This window comes from Ursus arctos, unplaced genomic scaffold (assembly GCF_023065955.2).
Source record: "Ursus arctos isolate Adak ecotype North America unplaced genomic scaffold, UrsArc2.0 scaffold_40, whole genome shotgun sequence".
Classification (NCBI taxonomy): domain Eukaryota; kingdom Metazoa; phylum Chordata; class Mammalia; order Carnivora; family Ursidae; genus Ursus; species Ursus arctos.
Genome location: NW_026623057.1, coordinates 1,103,976 through 1,117,112, shown reverse-complemented (window position 1 = coordinate 1,117,112; position 13,137 = coordinate 1,103,976). Strand labels below are relative to the sequence as shown.

The 13,137-nt window shown below is 47.9% G+C and overlaps 1 long non-coding RNA gene across 1 annotated transcript; it reads left to right on the top strand.

Annotated features, from left to right (window-relative positions):
- Positions 1–301: 301 nt before the first annotated feature.
- On the top strand, positions 302–11,146 carry LOC130542703 (uncharacterized). The gene is made up of 3 exons (XR_008957418.1): positions 302–419; positions 629–761; positions 10,840–11,146. It is a non-coding gene; the product is annotated as an uncharacterized LOC130542703 (long non-coding RNA).
- The last annotated feature ends 1,991 nt before the right edge of the window (positions 11,147–13,137 follow it).

Below are 13,137 nucleotides of genomic sequence, written 5' to 3'. Positions count from 1 at the left end.
TTGTATTTGCCTGATGGCAAGTGATGTGGAGCATTTTTTCATGTGTCTGTTGGCCATTTGTATGTCTTCTCTGGACAAGTATCTCTTTGTGTCTTCTGCCCATTTTTTGGGTGTCGAGTTTGAGGAGTTCTTTATAGATCTTGGATACCGGCCCTTTATCTGTAATATCATTTGCAGATATCTTCTTCGATTCCATAGGTTGCCTTTTTGTTTTGTTGATCGTTTGCTTTGCCGTGCAGAAACTTTTTATCTTGATGAAGTGCCAATAGTTCATTTTTGCTTTTATTTCCTTTGCCTTTAGAGACGTGGCTTGCAAGAAGTTGTTGTGTCCAAGGTTGAAGAGTTCTTTTGATTTTGATATGAGACAGGAATCCATTATCTTTCTTTCCTGATTGCATTCGAGTCCTCTGTCTCTCTTGGTGAGTCTAGCTAAGTTTGTCAGTTTTGTTTATCTTTCCAAAAAAGGCAGCTCTCATTTTCATTGTGTGTGTGTGTGTGTGTGTGTGTGTTTTTTTTTGTCTTTTTAGTCTCTGTTGGATTTATTTATGCATTCCTTTTTGTTATTTCCTTATTTCTACTAATTTGGGGCTTTGTTTGCTGTTTTTTTTTTTCTACTTCTTTACCACAGAAATCAGGCTGTTTATTGGAGAGCATTCTCATGGATTGATGAAGACTTGAATTTCTATGAACGTCCCCCCCGTAGAGCTACTTTTGCTGCATCCCATAAGTTTTTGTAGGTTGTCTTTTTCATCAGTGTCAAGGTATTTCTAAAAATTTTTTTGATTTCTTCTTTGACTGTTGGTTGTTCAGTAGCATGTTGTTAAATCTCCACATATGTTTTTAAGATTATTTAAGTATCTGGCAGAGAGTGAGACAGCGAGAGAGGGAACGCAAGCAGGGGGGTGGGAGAGGGAGAAGCGGGCTTCCCACTGAGCAAGGAGCCTGATTCGGGGCTAGATCCCAGGCTCCTGGGATCACGACCTGAGCTGAAGGCAGATCGTTAATGACTGAGCCACCCAGGCCCCCCAATCTCCACCTGTTTTTGACTGTCCCGTTTTGTTCTTGAGACTGATTTCTAGTTTCATATCATTGTGGTTGGACAAGATTTGTAGCAGAAGGTGAAGAGAGCATTCAGATGAAAGGTTTGTTTCCTGGAGGGTTTTCTGAGGGCAGACCATGAGTTCCGTGGGGACGGAGGAAGGTTTTGTGAGACGGGGGGTGGGGTTAATCCTTGTTAGAATTACTGACTACTACCATGCAGGCTGTGTGCTACCGTTCACACCGTAGTCCTGATGGGCTTGTACTTCATTAGAAATATTTTCTAGGAGGTGTAGGCATAGGCTTCTCTAAAAGAAAGGTGCCATGTGGGTTCATGGCATGACCCCAGGTCAGCAACCAGGATGTATGGTATTGTGGGGGATCAGAACCAGGCTTTCTGTGGGAAGTGACGGAAATAGGGTATGGTGAGCTCCATGACCTCATAGGTGAGGTCCCGAGTGACCCACTGGGTGTTGGGTTCCGTGGATCTGTTTCATCAGGTGCTGTGGAATTCAGGGACACCCTCCTGTCTGTGGATTTGTGTGGAGACAGGTAGACATCAGTGTCTGGCCAGGCACGAGGGTCGCACTGGACCACCACCAGAGGTGCAGCACGCGGGGGAGCCACTGCTTGGTTTCCACAAAAGCTGACCAGGGTCTGTGACCGTGATTCCTAGCAGCTGCAAGGGGAGAGGAGGCCGGGGGTGGTGCACACTTCCTAGACTTGTGGTCAGGACTAGTCTGGAGCCCACTGAAGTCAGCCACTCCTGGCACAGAAGGCCCCCAGTCAGTGTAGCTGTGGGCACTGCTCCCATGGCACTTTCGGGCCGGCTCCATGCTGCCACCTCCTGCTTTTCATCATCATCTTCAAGGTCGTGTGCCTCTGCTCTTGCCCCATGGCCTCCGGGGTATTGTCCGTCCTCCATCTGGCCCTCGTCCCTGGTGCCCTGTGCAGTCCGATGCCAGGGTAGCCTTCTCCAGACAAATATCTGGCCCTGATGGAACACTTCCATGGATCTCGTGTGATGCGAGGATGATGTCCTGCCCTGGAAGGAGGCTGCAGGTCCCCAATCAGGAGAGCCATGTCTCCCTTTTCAGCATGGCCTGCCCTCCCCTCAGTCTTCTTCAGGGAAGCTCTCCCCACTTCCTGAGATGACAGCTCTGAACTTAAAAGTGGATGTTATTTTACATATCTCTATGCCTTAGTTCATCCATGGCATGTCTTTCAACGCCGTTAGTGGTTTTTTTTTTTTTGTTTTGTTTTTTTTAGCAGTTCTGAAGGGCTGTCTGCTCAAGGAGGGGATGACGTGGGTGGGGCAGCTTTCCCTCTCATCTCCCTCAGCCTGTCTCTGAGCCCTGGGGCCAGCTGTCCCACTGAGGATTGAGGGACCCGAGCCAGCCCATCCTGAGCCCAGGCTGTGTGTCAGCTGTGTAGACGGATGCGTGTCGGAGCGGTGGGCAGCTGGCATAGGCCAGGGGCAGGCAGTGTCTCCCCATTCCTTCCCTCCCTTCCTCCCAGAGGTAGCTCAGAGCAGCCTTCAACCCCTGCATCTCCGGATCCCTTGACCTATGCCTCCTGTGTTCAGCTGGTGACCTTGGAGTTTCGCATGGATTCTACCTCCCATACCCTCTCCTGTAGCAGTTCCTGGATCAGGGGAGGGGTCGGACCCTTGTCTGATTTTGGTCTTCTTCCTGTCCCGCACCAAGCCCACTCACCTTTGCATCTTCCATGTATGTGCTTGGAAGCAAGTCCATCCACAGGGAACCTATTAGCCAAATGGATCCAGGTAATGAACATTGAAGTAGAGATCCAGGATCCATAATAAACCTGCTCTGAAACCTGTCCCAAAGTCTGTGACTCTCTCACACTGAAACAGAAACAATAATAGCTTTCTGGACTGTGAAGTGACATGTGTCTCTACTTCCAATCTTGAAGGCATAGGTGCTGAGCCTGGACAGAAAAGGACCATGGCTCCCGTGGGCTGGGATCCACAGTAAGAACTCAGTGAAATCTGAATTCGAGGCATAGAGTGAATAATTATTGTAGAGTGAATCCTCCCAAGTAGGGCTTGTGCACATTGCAGAGGAAAAGCTTTTTCAAAGAGGTTCCTGAAAGAAAAATCTTTTTAAAAAATTTATTTTAATTCCAGTAGAGCTAACATACAGTGTTACATTCGTTTCAGGTGTACAAGAGAGTGATTCAGTAATTCTATATATTACTCAGTGGTCATCCAGAAAAGTGTCCTCTTAATCCGCTTCATCTATTTCACTCATCCCTCTATGCACCTCCTCCTCTCTGGTAACCATCCGTTTGTTCTCTATTGTTAAGGGTTTGTATTTTGCCAGGCCCATACTCAGGCAACCCTGTTTGGGTAGAGTTTCCGTGTCCCCTGCGAGGGGGGATGGCGGTGGGCACGCTGTGAGCCGGTATTTCCAGGCTTTTGTTCCCTGGCGGCTTTCTCTGGCGGTCTGCTGTGCCTCTTCTGAGAGTCAGAGCAGCAGAGGCTGAATTGTCACAGAACAGAGGGATTGCGGCCCATTCTCCACCGATGTTCTGGCCACTTTAACTCCGTTACTGTTGGTGCTGCTCAACCCTGTAGCGTCCCGGGATGTGCGCCCCACACCCGGCGTCCCTGCCCTCACTTCCAGGGCAGGCGCGTCTCTGTCCTTTGTGTTTCTAATGCTGCCAGCCGCCAGCCGCCGCCCCCCCCCCCCCCCCCCCCGCGCGCTCCCGGATCTCCTGGTCTCAGTCTGGATCCCGTGAGCACACCAGGATTCCGGAGTTCCGTGAGAAGCCTGGTGGCGCGCGCACCCGGTTCAGGGTCTCAGTCTGCTGTTTCGTGGGTGCCGACCGTGAGTCCGCCCGCTCCCCCGTGCAGGTGGCCCGCCAACCGGCAGCCGCCCTGCGCGTGCTCCAGAAGCTCCTGGTCTCAGTCTGGATCCCGTGAGCACACCGGGATTCAGGAATTCCGTGAGAAGCCTGGTGGCGCGCGCACCCGGTTCAGGGTCTCAGTCTGCTGTTTCGCGGGTGCCGACCGTGAGTCCGCCCGCTCCCCCGTGCAGGTGGCCTGCCAGCTGCCAGCTGCCCCGCATGCGCTCCGGGAGCTCCCGGTCTCAGTCTGGATCCCGTGAGCACACGGGATTCCCGGGTTCCGCGAGATGCCTGGTGGCGCGCGCTCCCGGCTCACCGGTCTCAGTCCGCTCTCTCGCGGGTGCCCTCTGTGAGTCCGCCCGCTCCCCCCCCCCCCCCAGGTGGCTGCCGCTTCCCGGCGCCCGAACGCGGCGGCTCCCTCCCCCTTCCGTTTATCTTCCGATATCTGTGCCCGGTTTCACGGCTCCCCGCTTCGTACCTCAATACTCAGCGCTGGAGATGTTCATTTGTAGAGATCCAGATGTATCTTCCTGCGTCTCAGGCTGATTCCGTGGTTGTTTAGGCTGGTCTGGTACCTATCCAGCTCGACTCAGGGGACCTGTGAAAAAGGGGTCCCCTACTCCTCCGCCATCTTAACTCCTCTCTTGTACCTGAAATAGTATTTAAAAACACTCAGCTCAGCCTCTTCTACAAAGTGAGCCAATGCTTATAAACATGGCTAAAATATTCCCTTACCGACGATGACTTCCCAGCCATCGTAGTGTTTAACTGGTATGACTGTGACTTACATTAGTCAACATTTGCAGAGAAAGAACTTAGTGCATCCAGGGGGCACTTCATGTTGAAATTAGTTTGTGACAACGAGCTACTGTGTTTTATACTGCAGTCCAAGGGAATGGTGCCAGACATCTCTAAGGTGTCTAGCAGTTCTACAATTCTGATTTTAAGTGGTCTGTGTGCTTCAGAGATTTGGGCAGGAGAAGGGCAGGAGTCCAGAGACTGTGAACACTTCTGTTACCTGTGCTGACCATGGAGCAGGTAGCCTTCTGTGGGCATCATTTTGATTTCTTGGTACTCTTGTGAAAGGTGCTTTTGTCTCAAATTCCTCCATTTAGGAGCAATTATAATGATAAAAGTAATGTTTATCTTATATCATCTGTGGGCCCTGATCCTGGGCTCCCAGGGAAGCTATCCTTTAACATTTTACCCGGCTCAAAATGACTGGGCAAAACCTCAAAGCATGGGCCCTATTTCTGCCCCAAGCACATGTTGTACATCTGTTTCGAGAAGAAAACAATAACCAAAAATGCCAACATGAAGATAAGAAAAAATAAAGAACCTCTTTGGCTCCCATAAGATTAAAGTCATACTGACATGTACATACTGAAAATGCATGAAATCATTGCATGTCCTAAAGCCCAAGCCTTGGAGGGTCTGAGAGCCACTGACCTTGCCCAGAACCAGGCACACCCCAGCAGGGAGGGCTGGTGCAGAAAGGGAAGGGGCAGGACGCTGAGGGTGGTCTGCAGCTAGAGGGGGGTCCCTGGAAGGGGCCAGGTGTGTGGGGGGAGCCCGGCCCACGACCCCACCCATGCCTGTGCTGGGTGTTGAGTAGAGGAGGCGCCTCTTGGACCCCCTGCACTTTCAGGGTTCCAGGGGCTTGAGGGCGGGTTGCCCGGCATCCAAGGGGCTAGGGCACCACCCTCCCCGACCAATCACCGCTTGGGGGTGGAGCTACGTCTCTGTGGGCGGTCCCAGAGTTGCAGCGGGTTGCAGACCTGGGGCAGAAGAAGGGGCACTGGGAGAGAGAGAGTTGCCCTGCGGAGGTCCGGGCTGGTGAGTGAGCAGCATGCCCCGGGGTGGGGGTCGGGGGGTAGGGTGCGCCCCAGGTGGGAGGCAGGGTTCTGGAAGGGCACGTGGAGAGGGTTCATTGTGGGGACTCAGGTGAGTTTTCTTTTTCCCTTTAAAGTCTCTTCCGCCCCATGTCCTCAACTGGCCTTATTCCCCATACCCGTGAACTCCAGGGCGCCCACTCACCTGAGCTTTTGTGGGATGGGTTGCAGAATTTCAGGGTTTCCCCTGTTCCCCGGGAAGAGTGCGGGTAAGGACCTCACAGAATCCCCACCTTCAGTGGGGTGTCCCCCGGTTCTCTGACACAGTGCAGGTGATGCATCTTGAGCAGTACCCCGAGTTCAGCAGGGTGTGCCCTGGTCCCCCAGGCACAGGTGTGGCAGTAGCAAGCCCCAGAGCCATCCCCCAACTTCAGCATTATGCCCCGTGTGCCCCCGAGTTAGTGGTAATTGGCTGTTAGAATCATGCAGGAAAATCCTCCAGGTGGGGGCCTGGAGGCGGGCGTAAACCAGACCCCACTCTAGTTGCATTGGGAATAGACGAATTGAGGGTTTCTTTAGAAGAGTAAGTCTGCTTTCCAGAAAAGGCAAGGTCATTGGTCTATTGAGAATGAAGATAATTACTGCTAAACAACAAGTATGTGTTGCCCCTTCGTCCAGAAACCGAAGCAGGTGTGCAGGCTTTAGGTCAGAGGTGCCTTCTTCTCCCCAGCTGACAGCACTTCTCTGCTCTGGCTCCATGAGACCCGAGGTTTTGAACGTCAGCATCTGAGTCAGGGAGGCAGCTTGTCACAGGACGCCAGTGTTCAGAGAAAACACAGCTATTTTGGCATAATGTCCTATCTATGTCAGGACTGGAGGTAAAACCTCTCATTATCCCAAAACCTCCTGGGCTTTTCTCTTTTCTCTAGTTGAGCCACAAAGTAAAATTGAAGTAGCTGTCAGCATTCTGGGTTTGGTGCAAGAATTACTTAGTTTCCCTGCAGGTAGAACTTTGCAGGGGATCACAATTTCTCTGTCCATTTATTGCTTACAAATGTATTTTGACTATCTGTTTCCTAGGAACCCTCTTTTATTAGAAAGGGAAGGTGAGATTCACTCTGTGCCTGTTTGTAACATCTAATTTGTTCCTTCATCTAACAATGTTTATTCAATTGGGCCTAAGATATGGTTGAGTGGCCAGCATCTAGAGTTAGATGGCTTTTTTTCATCTGATACAGAGTTGGATGATGTCATTTGACAAAGGTGATGTTTCATCATTGATTAGTTTATTCATCAGAAGAGTTAAAATTAGGGTGGAGGGAAAATTCAAAATTATCCAAATGGGCCTGTTCCTGTTTAAAAGTTGAGCTTGACTGTCTAGTTTTACTATTATCTCGATATTTTGAGGTGCCATATTCTGTCTGTAGTTTCTTTGGTGGTGGAGTCAGAAGGAGAGTCTGGGAATTCTTTTGGATAGTGGCATGCTGGTGGCTTCAAGGGGCTTGGCGTCAGGAGCCTTGGGGTGAATTCTGCAACTGCTTGCCTGACCCTGGGTGCATCTCGCAGAGGTTTTGTTTCCTCTTATGAAATTGCCAGCAGATAATGTTCTGCTTAAAGGGGAACCCTCCCATCCTGTTGGTGGGAATGCAGAGTGGTGCAGACAGTCTGGGAAACAGTGTGGGGGTTCCTCGAAAAGTTAAGCATTGAACAACCACATGATCCAGCAATTGCTCTCCTAGGTGCTTACCCAAAAGATACAAAAATGCACATTCGAAGGGGGTACATGCACCATGATGTTTATAGCAACAATGTCCACAGTAGCCAAACTATGGAGAGAATCCCAAAGTCCATGCACTGATGAATGGATAAAGCAGATGTGGGATACGTAAATATATGTATATATGTATATATGTGTATATATATATATATACACACATATATATATATGTATATATGTATATATACATATATATATACACATATATATATATATGGGAATATGACCCAGTTTCAAAAAGAATGAAATCTTACCATTTGCAAGGATGTGGATGGATCTAGAGTGTATTAAGCTAAACAAAATTAGTGAGGAAAGACAAATATCCTATGCTCTCACGCTTGTGGAATTTCAGAAAGAAAACAGATGAACAGAGTTGAGGGGTGATGAGAAAGGCAAACAAGGAAATAGACTCAACCTTGGAGAACAAACTGAGTGTTGCTGCAGGACAGGGGCGTGGGGGGAAGAGTTAAATGGGTGAGGGGTATTAAGGAGGGCGCTTGTGATGAGCACTGGGTACTGTATGCAGGTGAGGAATCACTAAATCCTACCCCTGAAGCGAATATTCCATGGCATGTGAACTAACTGGAATTTAAGTAAAAGAAGAAAGGAAAAAGTGTTCTGCTTCATGAAGAGTGAGGTAAAATTGTAGTGATTTGGGCTGTACTGTTCTATAGATGATAGTTGTAAAACACCCTGTTGTAAGATACACTAGTTTCTTATCACATAAGGAGTCCTCAGAAAGCTGCAATGAAAGATTCAGATCTCAGAGCATGTTCATGTTCCACTGATATGTTACAGTTTGCACAGGTAGGACAGAAGGAGAGAAAGGCAACAGAAGGGGAAAGTAGGTGTGAACCTTTCATTAGTTGGCATTATAGCTTTCTCATGAAAGCCTTGCGCCAGTGTGATTTTGCAAGAAGAGGGGGAATCCGGGAGCTTTGCAGGAGACGGGGGAGTTCCAGGTCTGGGTAAAGCTGACAGGGGTCCCAGAGGAGAGCTGAATGCATTCTGCAGCAGGGTGTGGGCAGGGTGGGCTCCAGGGGTGGCTGTGGGTCTCCTGTGTGAGAGTTGTGACAGGTGAGGGCTGTGTGCAAGTTCCTGGCTGAGGACAAGTGAGGCACAGGTGGAGAGCTGGCAGAAAACCTTTTTCTGGGCCACCAGCCTCACCCAACACACACAGCCTCACCTTCTGTCCCTGTCACTCCAATTCAGACTTCTCAGAAGGCGAGTGAGAACACATCAAGAGCATTCTAAACAGAAGGGAAAGCATGTGCAAAGGCTCTGGGGCAGGAGAATTCCAGATATGTCCAGGAGCAGCAAGAAGGCCCTGTGGCCACAGGGGACAGCTTAGGACATGACCTCAGGGAGGTGACAGAGGGCGACAGAAAGCCATTCCAGGGCTATAACCCCATGAGACCCTGTTTCACTAGGCCATCGTGGCTACAGCGTTGAGAACAGATGACAGAGGGTTGAAGATGGCAAGGCAGGTCAATGACGAAGCTTTTCCAGGAACTCAGGCACTGTGGACCAGACAGGTGGCCTTGGATGGAGTGGTTAGACCTATTCTGGGTCCATTTTGAAGATGGAGCTCACAGGATTTGCTGATGAGTTAGATATTAGGAGCAGGAGAACGGAGGAATTGGGGTAACTCCCAGCTGTTGTGGGTTGTCCTGATCGAGGGGAAGGAGAGGGTTTCTGGGGTAAGGAGGTAGTCCGTGTTCCGCATGCTGAGGAAGGTGCCTTTCCCGGTGGATCTGCTGAGGTTTGTGTCTGGGAGAACCTTTCACATCTCCTCCCTCAGCAATGCTCAAGTACAAGTATCCCCCAGCTTTTAAACGTTCACAGTAAGACACTTGGCTTTCTTGAAAGAACTACGTTATTACCCAGCTTCAGTGAGAGGAAGAGACCTAAAGAGGATTTCCCTCTTATGAAAAAAGGTGAACAGTGAGAATCGCGTTCAGCATCTGTTTTGGGGAGAAGCACGACAGAGGCGGCGTGCACCCCAACCAGCTCCTTCCGCTGGGAACCGCTCTCCGCATCCAGCCACCAGCACTTTGAATTGTGTCTGTGAGCCTCTGCTGTGCTTTATCTTCATTTATGCTGGGCCTCCGTTAGAAACTTGTGTCCTGAGGCCTAAGAAAAGCCAAAGAGAAGGAATCTTGGAGTCTGAGCACACTGTCCAATTTTTCCGTGTAAATGAATGGTCATTCCTTCTTTACACCATTTCTGCTGTGCAAGGTTTCTCAGAAGCCCTGTACTTTCAAAGAGCAGGGAAACCTATACCCCATGCTGCGGGGTTAGTTTTAGTCTCCATGCTGGACAGAACATTTCATGACTGTCGGATTTTCTCACTCAAACATTGAGACTTGGACCACCGTCACCCGTTTCTACCACCCCATCCCCGAATCTGGCACCTTACCAATCTGCTCTCAGTATCTATGCGTTCAGTATTTGTTTATTCCACGTGGAATGTACATGAGAGCATCTGGTATTTGTCTTTCTGTGTCTGAGTTACTTGGCATAAGGCCCCCAAGGTCTGTGTTTCCATGTCTGGTTATTGTGAATAATGCTGCAGTGAACGTGGGAGTGCATCTGTCTTTTTGAGGCAGTATTTTTGTGTTCTCCAAATCAATACTCAGTAGAGCCATTACTGGGTCATGCGGTAGTTGTATTTATTTTTTCAGGAACCTCCATACCGTTTGTCACAGTGGCTGCACCAATTTCCATTCCCACCAACAGCGCACAGTGTCTCCTCGTCTGCACACCCTTGACCCCACCTGGTGTCTGTCTCTGGGACAATTGCTGTTCCAACAGTTGTGAGGGGATAGCCGATTGTGGGTTTGACTGATGTTTCCCTGACGATGATTAGTGATGTCGAACAACTTTTTCTGTCTGTTGGCACCTGTGTGCCATCTTTGGACAGTATCTATTCACATATTCACCCCATTTTTTATACAGTTTTTTTTTTTGTTTTGATTTGTATGAGTGTTGTGTGCATTTTGGATATTAGCCTCTTCTCACACATATGATTCGCAGATATTTTTTTCTTATTGGGTCAGTGGCCTTTTAAGTTTTTGATGGTTTCTTTTGCCGTGTGGAAGATTTCAGTTTGATGTTGTTCCACTTGTTTATTTTTGCTTTTGTTGCCTTTGCATTTGGTGTCCGATCTGAAGACTCTTTGCCAAAACCAATGTCGAGAGACTTAGTACCTGTGTCTTCTTGGAGGTTTATGGATTCGGGTCTTATGTTCAAATCATTCATCCATTAAAAATTTTGTGTGTGGTGTAAGAAAGTGACCCAGTTATATTCTTCTGCATTTAGTGTCCAGTTGGCCTGTGACCGCTCACTGAAGACACAGTCCTTCCCTCATGGCATATCTTCTGCTGCTGTGTCGTAAGTTAGGGTCATCTACGTGTGGGTAAGTTTCTGAGCTTTCTGTTCTGTTCCGCTGACCTGGTGTCTGTGTTTCTGCCAGTACCGTCCTGTTTTGATGACAACAGCTTTGTAATCTAGCTTGAAATCCAGGAGTGTGTTGACTGCACCTTTCTTTCTCCAGGTTGCTTTGGGTATTTGGGGTCTTTTGTGATTCCATACAAGTTTGAGGACTGTTTTCTATTTCCTCGAATAATGCCACTGGAATTCAGATGGGGATTTCATCACATCTGTCGATTGCTTTGGGTACGATGGACATGTTCACATAATTAACTCTTCCAGTTAAGGAGCATGGCGTATGCTTCCATTTGTTTGTGTTGCCTTCCAAATCTTTGACCCATACATTCTGCCCCCCTCGACACACATGTTTTTCATTTCTTTTCTGCCATGTGTTGAGTGTACTATGTCTTTCTCATTCTTGGTTACTTTTATTCCTAGATTTTTTTTTTTGATGCAATTGTAAATGGCATTGCTTTTTTAATTTCTCTTTGCGAAAGTGTGTCATCAGTATACAGAAATGCAAGAAGTTGGGTCATCTGGGTGGCTCCATAGGTGAAGCGTCTGCTTTCTGCTCAGGTCATGATCCCAGAGTTCTGGGATCGAGCCCCGTGTTGGGCTCCCCGCTTAGCGAGGGTCTGCTTCTCCGTCTTTCTGACACTCCCCCGGCTCGTGCTTTTTCTCTTCCTGTCAAATAAATAAATAAAATCTGAAAAAAAATAAAGACAACAGGTCTCTGTATATTGACTTTATATCCTGCAGCTTTCTTGAATTTGTTTATTCTGTTTTTTTTTTTTTTTTTTTTTTTTTTTTTTTTTTTTTTGTGGAATCCTTTGGGATTTCATGTCATTTGCAAATAGTGACAGTTTTCCTGTATGGATTTCATATCTTTCTCTTTTTTTAAAATTATGTTAGTCACCCTACAGTACTTCATTTGTTTTTGATGTAGTGTTCCAGGATTCATTGTTTGCATATAACACCTAGTGCTCATTATGACACGTGCCCTCCTTAATACCCATCACCAGGATAACCCATTCCCCTACCCCTCCCTTTCTGCAACCTTCAGTTTGTTTCCCAGTGTCAATAGTCTCTCATGGTTCATCTCCCCCTCTCATTCCCCACCTTCACTTTTCCCTTCCTTCTCCTAATGTCCTCCATGCTATTCCTTCCATTCCACATAGGAGTGAAACGATATGATAATTGTCTTTCTCTGCTTGACTTAATTTCACTTAGCATAATCCCCTCCTGGTCCATCCACGTTGGTGCAAATGGTGGGTATTCATCCTTTCTGATGACTGAGTAATATTCCATTGTATAGATGAACCACATCTTCTCTGTCCATTCATCTGCTGAAGGACATCTTGGCTCCTTCCACAGTTTGGCTATTAGGGACATTGCTGCTATGAACATTGGGATACAGGTGCCCCTTCTTTTCATTACTCTGTGTCTATGGGGTAAATACCCAGTAGTGCAATTGGTGGGTCGTAGGATAGCTCTGTGTTCAACGTCTTGAGGAATCTCCATATTGTTTTCAAAAGTGGCTGTACCAGCTTGAATTCTCACGAGTAGTGTTAGAGGGCTCCCCTTTCTCCACATCCTCTCTGACTTTTTTTTATTTCCTGTCTTGTTAATTTCTTCTCAAGATTTTATTTATTTATTCCACAGAGATAGAGACAGCCAGCGAGAGAGGGAACACAAGCAGGGGGAGTGGGAGAGGAAGAAGCAGGCTCATAGCGGAGGAGCCTGATGTGGGGCTCCATCCCATAATGCCGGGATCACGCCCTGAGCCGAAGGCAGACGCTTAACCGCTGTGCCACCCAGGTGCCCCCTGCCTTGTTAATTTTAACCATTCTAACTGGTGTAAGGTGGTATCTCATTGTAGTTTTGATTTGTATTTGCCTGATGGCAAGTGATGTGGAGCATTTTTTCATGTGTCTGTTGGCCATTTGTATGTCTTCTCTGGACAAGTATCTCTTTGTGTCTTCTGCCCATTTTTTGGGTGTCGAGTTTGAGGAGTTCTTTATAGATCTTGGATACCGGCCCTTTATCTGTAATATCATTTGCAGATATCTTCTTCGATTCCATAGGTTGCCTTTTTGTTTTGTTGATCGTTTGCTTTGCCGTGCAGAAACTTTTTATCTTGATGAAGTGCCAATAGTTCATTTTTGCTTTTATTTCCTTTGCCTTTAG